Source organism: Terrapene carolina, unplaced genomic scaffold, assembly GCF_002925995.2.
Source record: "Terrapene carolina triunguis isolate 2854851 unplaced genomic scaffold, T_m_triunguis-2.0 Scaffold132, whole genome shotgun sequence".
Classification (NCBI taxonomy): domain Eukaryota; kingdom Metazoa; phylum Chordata; order Testudines; family Emydidae; genus Terrapene; species Terrapene triunguis.
The window spans coordinates 13,713,440-13,721,684 of NW_020664483.1; the positions used below are offsets into that span (position 1 = coordinate 13,713,440).

Sequence of the window (8,245 nt, forward strand, 5' to 3'; positions counted from 1 at the left end):
ATTTGACTCTGCCAAACTCTGCGCTCAGTTACACCCATACAACCCCTTAAACTATATTCCAATGCTGCTGACCTGCCAATATTTTTGGAGGCCCTAAAGGCAGAAATGTCAGTAAAACTTATTTTGAGGTCAGGCAGCATGCAAGCAGCAGTTAAAAAGATGGATAATAAACCTGATTAGTTGACTGAGCAGATCATTAGCCTGGAGGGGGACCAAAAAAAAAAAAAAAAGGAACACCGTGTTTCAGTCAGAACTCAAAATATAGAAATATAAAAAGTGGAAACCTAACTGAAAGTAGTTTATCATTCTGACTATGCTGAGGTTGTATGAGTCTATAGCCCAGTGCAGAATTTAGCCTCTTGCCCTGTAACTGAGACCAAAAAAACAATTCATTCTGATATTCAGCAGTATTGCTGAAGTGAGGACTGGTAAATTTATAAACAGACTATTTAGGATGAATAGGTAGTTGGCCAGTCTGGGTTAGAAGGTTTTGTTTTGGCAGTTTACTCAACTGAAACTAATTTTGAGAAACTGAGCACTAAAGCAGCAACGGATTAGCTCAACTATATGGCAGCAAACTGGCTGGCTGATAATACAAAAATCACTAACCTAGTTTTAGATTAGCAATGAGGGAAGAACAGAATAGAGAGCACTGTCTAGATATGGAGGAAGGTACATATCTAGTAGTCAGTGCACCTGATTTTGATTTCTGTTTATTTCAGTTGCATTATGGGGATTAGCCCCAGTGAAACTGACCCATTGAGAATGTAATGACAAGGTAAGCCAAGGGCAACAAAGCTAAAGACCAACAATATACAGATACCAGGGGCATATATTGCTGAACTGGAGTTATAGAACGTTGAGTATAAATAGAATATTATTAGCATAAAGAAGGTACATTTTATTACTTTATACTAGGTCAGTTATATGCAATACAACAATTGTGTTTACCAAATGGATAGGCAAAATAAAACAGGAGGTGTGAGTTTTGATATTATGCCTGCAAAGAGAAATATTCTATAAACACCACAGATGTTTTGGATAGAAGATCAGTAAAGGTTAATGAAGTGATTTTGGATGTTGCTACAGAGAAACTAGATAATGTTTTTATTAGAATCCTGTAAATGTGTAGGAAATTGCCTGCAAAAAAAGTAGAAAATATTTGAGAAACAGTCAGAGAAACTCAATATAAATTGATTCTGGTTACTTCCATACTGGGCAAAAAGGCAAGAGTGGCAAGTGTGATTAAGCATGGACCTCCTCAAAGATATTACTGCAGTGGAGACAGAGGGAAGAGAGAGGATGGTATATGCTTAGATTTTCAAAATGTATTTGATGAGAATTCATCTCTGTGACGCAACAGAAATCACATTTGATATAAATTGGGGTAAGGGAAATACAAGAACTCTAAAACTGTGACTAAGGAATTATCTTCTGTCCAACTCTGTGAGCAAGGGCTGGAACAGCTTAAATAGCACCCAGTAGGTCCTTAGGAAGCAAGAGATATTTGCTCCCAGGAATCCAGGGGCTATAAGAAAGGAAGCGGGCTGGAGCTCTCTGTGATACCCGATGGTATATGCAAAATAGATAGATAAACTATCCATTTCATGCCTCCCCCAGGTTCAAAGGGGTCTTTGGAACTAACTCATTCAAAAGGGGCAGGAGATGGAAAAACAAGAGACATCAGTTTCCATTCAGTATTGAGCAAGGGGACTCAATCCTGCTCCCATTCCAGACAATGGAATAACTCCCTTGATTTTAATGATGCAAAATCAAACCTAAATGGCACATAAAATGGAGTATGGTATATGCAGTGTTTGTTGTATAAGCTATATTTGATTAGAAGTCACCGAGTAATAATGGATGCTTATACCTGTATGTTAAAGTGACCTAAATGATATATGCAAGCTCTGGTGGGGAGATCTTCACCAATACAGAGGAGACATAACTAAACCCAGGTAAATAGTGGGCAAAATTATTGGTGAGTATTTTTGAGTTGCTATGTTTGCACCATATTTGCCTTTACTTTTCTTGACCATTGATGTGAACGAAGGTTTGTTTGTGTGAAGGTTTGTGGAAAAGGTACACTTTCTCCCAAGTCACCATGTTTTGTTCCTGAGCTGAACTGTCAGAAAATGTATGAATGGCAGACAATATTTGTACATTGGGGCTACCTAGAAAGGTGGTGAGGGAAGAGAAGGTGAAGGTTCCAGGCTATATTTTTCCAAAATGGCTCCCTCAGTCATTACATATGAATGTGACTGACGATACATTATAAAATGAAAAAGGTTTATGTCAAGGTGCCAGCCTTGCTCTGAGGTTTCCTGGGCCATTTATGAAAAAAATCAGGGAGGTTGCTTGGAGCAGCAGCAAGTGCCAAATGTGCAAAGCCAAACACAGATGGGGGCTCTGGAGTAGTGCCTTGAATGCTTGTGGTGCATTTCAGAGGGACTTCTGTGGATGTGAGAGTAAAAACAACAGTGGTACTAGCTGAAGAAACATGTAGCAACATCAGTAGCCCAGACCAGGTCTGACAGTGATATGGGCCGTACCCTCACTCCTGCGCAAGCAATTTTGAAACCATTTTGCGTGGAGTTTTTTGCGTATTTGGCTCACTTTGTCAGTAGGGTGCTGGATTCACTGCCCAAGCCACAGGCTGCATGTTGTGCTCTAACTGCATCATGCAGAAATTTCTCTCTGGGTACACCAGGGTGGGAGATGGGGGAGGTCTAGGGGTGCTGGAGTGGAGCGGCTGGCTGGGCTGAAGAGGCGTTAGGTGGGGTTGGGAGAGCAGAGATGGGGCTGAAAGGAGCTGCTTGCTGAGCTGGGGAAGTGGAGATGCAGGGATGGAGGGGGGGTTGGTTGGGGGAAGGGGAGGTAGCTGCCCAGCGGCAGCCAGGCTCAGGGAGAGGAGGCACCAATATCATGTGCAGGCGGTGCTGGGGTGTGTGGAGAGTACTTACTGGTGCCACAGGCAGTTGCTTGGAGTGTCACAGACCTGGAGAAGCCTGTGTGGCCCAGACGCTACTGCTGGCCACACTGGAGGAGAAGGCACAGGGGGGCAGCATGTCGTCCCTGCCACACACTGCTGGTGTTCTTGGCCTGGCCCTCTGCTTCCTGCAGTGGTGACACAGCTGCCATGTGTTTGGGCCCTGGCCTAGAACCAGCTCCGCCTACCATGGGACCTCAAAAACATGACCGAGGACCCACCCTGGCTGACAAAATGGTACACTCCGTGTGATATGCATATAGCCTGGCTGTGGGCGCCACTGCATGGGGCTCTGGTGACGGAGAAGAATGCCTCCCACAGCCACAGCACTGTGCTCATCTGACCTGAGGGGTGGGTGACACACAACACACTTAATCCTACCTTTTAAATGTAATTGCAAAATTAATGGGGAGGATTATGGAAAATTAGGGAGGGTGGTACCTCTGTTTATGGGTAAGGAAAGCAATGTTATGAGGAAAGCAATGACCTGACATATTAAGATGTCTGCATTTTGAGGGGGTGTTGATCTAAGGGCTTGTCTACATGGTGCAGCAATGCGCATTATGGGGATGTGATTTCTAAAACCAGGTTGACAAGCCCCAAGCATTACAATTTCTTAAAGCTAAAATACACACAATATTTTGTCCCTAAGCAGTCTTATTGTCCTGTTTTTGTTTCAGCCATTATAGGCCAAATCTTTTAAGGTATCAGAAGAGCTCTTTCAAATGGTTCCATTTAGATTCTGATTGTTCACTTGACTATTTAAAGCTCTCCAGGCTCTTTGTATTCTCTTCCTTCTCATCAGAGGCTTGATCCCAAGCCCACTGACAACAGAAACCTTCCCTAGAGTAGAGATCTAACTTTGGAAGTACATTAAGGGGATGCAAGGGAAAATGGTGTCCTCTGAGCTCCAACATGGATGCCAAGAACTCTCAGAGAGCAAAATGTTATGGCACATGCAACCTATGTGCTTTTATCTTCTAATGAACAAGGGCAATAAATGGAAGGAGGAATGTGAAATTTAGGTGACGAGGAAACAACCCAACAATTTTACCCTTTTTTAAGCTCCCTATTAGACTGCGTCTCCTCCCACCCCCAGAGCAGGCATTTAACTTAGACTCCACATTTAATCATTTATGCCAACTAAATGTGAAGTGTTAATGGCTACAGTGCAGTGGTCTATCTGCCTGGGATTGGGAACTGAGGAGCTAGAGTTCTCTCAGGTGCTCAAGGGAAGTAGGCAGGGAAGCTGCACATAATGTACAGAAAAGAGGCAGGGATTAGGGAAGGAGAACAGGGTAGTACCTCCTTTACATAGATAGATCTAAGTTTGCAGCCTCCATCTTAGGATAGCTATTGGCCACAGTTCCAGAGTTCATACTATGGGTTGTGACTCCAAAGGGAGATTTCTGAAGGTAAATTTCATGAAGTAGAACCAATTATATTCTGTAAAGAAGTACTCCTTTTTAGTTTTGTAACCACTGCACCACAAATTGTAGTAAATGTATTTTAAAATGTTTTGCATTGTAATTTATGTATGTGTTCCCTATTAAAGCAGCTGTCATGCACCAGTGTAGCATATTTCCATTCTTTTTTCCATTACAGCGGCCTATGCTCTGCATTAGCTAATCAGCAGAATGAGAGCTATTGTATGCTCTACCCTCTAAAATCTAAACTCAAAAATCATAACATTCAAAGTTAAGGAATTAAATCTTTTCATCTTTGTAACGGAAGCACCTGAGCTCTGTTAGTTCTCTCTTATTTGGAGGTTTGAAAGAAAATAATAAACCTTATTTAGGTAGTAGCACCCTCCTCTGTGCAAACTTTTACACGGTGAAAATAATTGCAGCCTTTTGCAGAGCGTACTGGGAAAGAATAAAGCCCACATACTGAATGAATTAAGAGTTTTAAACAGTAGATTCTAAGCAGAAAATTGGCTTACCAAGCAGATAAAAAAGAAAACAAAGGAAACATAGAAATAAGCTCTCTGTGACTGAATTGTCTGTCTTTTAGATGAGAAAATGTTTGATTTACTTTATGCATGTTAGAAAACTGCTAGTTTAATTTCACACCATGAGATTCCAAACAGCAACAAACACTTTAATTAGAAATGTTGAGTGGGAAGTGTGATGCACTCTAGGGTAAAATGTCCTAGACAACGTAAGGAAGAAAAAATAAACCCCTTTTTGAACTCACTTTAAATAAGAACTCAAGACTCCAACTACAGACTGCTTATTTGCTGCATTGTATTTACAGTTTCACAGACAGTCTCATTCATCTACATCTCCACCTAACATCTATTCTTATTTTCTTTTAAATTTATCACCATCGTCTTTGTTCTATATTTATTCATTGAACTTTTAACCCAATGTGACATCAAAAATTTTACATTCTCTGCTTCATGGCTGTGTTAGGTATTGCAACTATTCAGTCACATAGAGCGTACCTTTCTTTCTGAATCCTGTAATTGTTAAAGGATATATCTCACTCATAAAAGGTCAACTATGTTTATTTCACAAGTTTGAGAGAAAATAACTCAGAAGCACTAAATACTAAGGACAGTCATTGGGGGAGAAAGAAACATAATATTCTTTCATAGACAAATTATGTTTTCCACAGGAATGAAAAGTAATTTCAATTATTCTAAAAAAGGGCAACTGTGGTGAAAATAAACATGACAAGACAAATGGAAAGTATCACAGCATCTGATCATTGGCACCATTATCACTTAATTCATATTTGCGGAATAAAGTCTATGTTGTTGTTTTCACCATGTTTCTCACGAAACATTTAATCCAAGGATGATTTTATGTTAGATCTTATCGAGTCATAAGAAAATAGTTTTAAATGATTTCTTGAAGATACACTCCTCTGTTTATTTTTAAAAGCAAAACAGCAGCACCAGCTCCACAGGAGAACAACTTAAATAGCATCCCTGACCATGCACACTATTACCAATAGAAAGAGTAGAATACATATATTTGTATATGGACTCGTTAAAAAGAAAAGCACCTTCATATTTCTCTTTTGGGGGCTGGTCCCCACCAAATCCTATACAATTTAACACATCCAAATGGTTCCTGTATTAAAAACAGTAAAGCAATCAAAGATTTTGTACAGCAAACTGTTATTAAAAACCTTACATAAATATAGTAATCTTAAACTGCATTCTCCAGTAAACAAAATTGCAATCTATCATTCCAGGAGGTTTTTTTTTTTTTTTTTTACAGTGTACCATGTGACTTCAAATATTGAAAGTACTGCTTGGTTATTATAGGTTTTAATTTGTTCCTATTTCCCCTCAAAAGACTCCATGAAAGCATCTGCTCCTGTTTTTAAAGGGATGTTATCTATGCTTTAGTCTCAGACTTAATACATGTAAAAAAACCCTCCATACAACACAATTCACAAGGTCCCCTTTATACTGGATGTTACATTTTTTAAAAACTCTATTTTTCCTCATTAAAAGAAAGCATTGCTAGGATCCAGAACAACCCCATTGTATGTGCAATGTGCATCTCCCCAATGCATGTAGACAATGTCACAGCACCACATCTTGGGGAAAAGTTTGGCCTCATCAGTCTTTAGGAAAGATTTGAATACAGAGAGACTGGGAGCCAGTTCTGTTTGGCTTAGGAGGGCAATTATAGGGGGCATCGGGAAGAAGGTATGGAAAGGTGAGAAAAACAAAAGGGATGGAAAAGCTGATCATTGGTGGAGCAAGGAGGTAAGTGGGGTCACAATAAGATCTGGAATGGCAGTCAGGTGAAGTTATGAACCGAAAGTTACGTAGTATAAAAGTGGAGAATGAGAAGTTTAAACATGGTACAGTACCTGATCATATGACTGTTTTCTGATTGTTACTAGCATTTAATTATGGGGGAGCCAGGGCAGAGATTCAAAAAGAAGAATGATGTCACCTGATGGATAGGCATTTAGATCATTTGAGAAACTGCATTCTGGATGGACTGAGAGGAGCAATGTGGGACTCAAAGAGGCCACAGAGGAAGAGATTGTAAGAAACTGACCAAAGAGTGGACAAGCTTTTTATCTATTGGGACAGAAAGAACGGGTCATATACAGGTCTGTCACATCTTAGGCGCATTTAACATGCGCAATTTCAGCTTTACGTGGTCGGCAAAAACAAACAAAACAAAAAAAAAAGAGAAAAATAACAATTTAAATACTGTTTCTGTAGTGAGGGCGATTCCGCCTGCCATTACACTCAATCTAATTTTGACTATACGTGATTTTCGCTTTAGGCGCTGACGGCGGAACGTAACCCCAGCGTAAGATGAGACAGACCTGTACTTTGATAAATTGTGGAGAAAGCAGCACCAGGATTTGACAACAGTGTGGATGTGTGGAAAGGGAAGAGTCAAAGATGACCACTAATGGTGGGAGGCTAACTGAAAGAAATGTGGCTAGAAAGCACCTCGCTATGACAGTTCAGATACTCTGGTACTTAAATACCACAGTGATAGAAATCAGACCTTAGAAATAATATAGACAGACTGTATCAACTACATTTTCTTCTTCCATAACATTTCCAATATATACAGAAAATGTCAAGGGAAAAATTCATAAGGATCACTGGTTATCAAGGCAATAATTCTAAGACACTAGAACTCTGATACATCTCCATTATAAAGGAATAGATACCATTGCTTACACAAGGGGACTATTGTGAAAAGGTCATGTATAGGCTTTAGTTAGTGAAATCCATTTGAGAATATTTGAATCAAATTTCTTATGTAAGATGAAAATTTTGAAATGAAGCTGGCTGCTGCCTACAGCAGAGAAAGATGCCCTGCTCTGACCAGTAGACTGCATTTCCTTCATAACTAGGAACAGACCCCATAAGAACTGAGTCCCAGTTTAGTGCCTTGTCCATTATCGATTACAGCAGTTTAAGGAGCAAACACTCAGCCAGCAACTAAAAACAAAGGCCAAGTAAATGAAGCATTGATGAAAGGTGTTGATCATACTACTACTATTTTCTGATTGTTACTAATATTTAGTTAAAGATATTTGAAGAGTTTTTAAAGGTATTTAATTAAATTGCTTCCTCAATAAGGGATTTACATATATCCTGAGGCTAGAAATAGGACTGAGATATGTGAATATCTGGCCCAAATTTTTACTTCTTGTCGTGTGTTAGTATATAACTGGGATCGGCAACCTTTGGCACACGGCCCGCCAGGGTAAGCCCCCAGGCGGGCCGGGCCAGTTTGTTTACCTGCCGCGTCTGCAGGT

The 8,245-nt window shown here is 40.0% G+C and overlaps 1 protein-coding gene across 1 annotated transcript in view; it reads right to left on the reverse strand.

Moving 5' to 3' along the window:
• The window catches only part of WDPCP (WD repeat containing planar cell polarity effector), a 236,389-nt gene that overhangs the window by 109,385 nt on the left and 118,759 nt on the right, over positions 1–8,245 (reverse strand). The window lies entirely within an intron of this gene.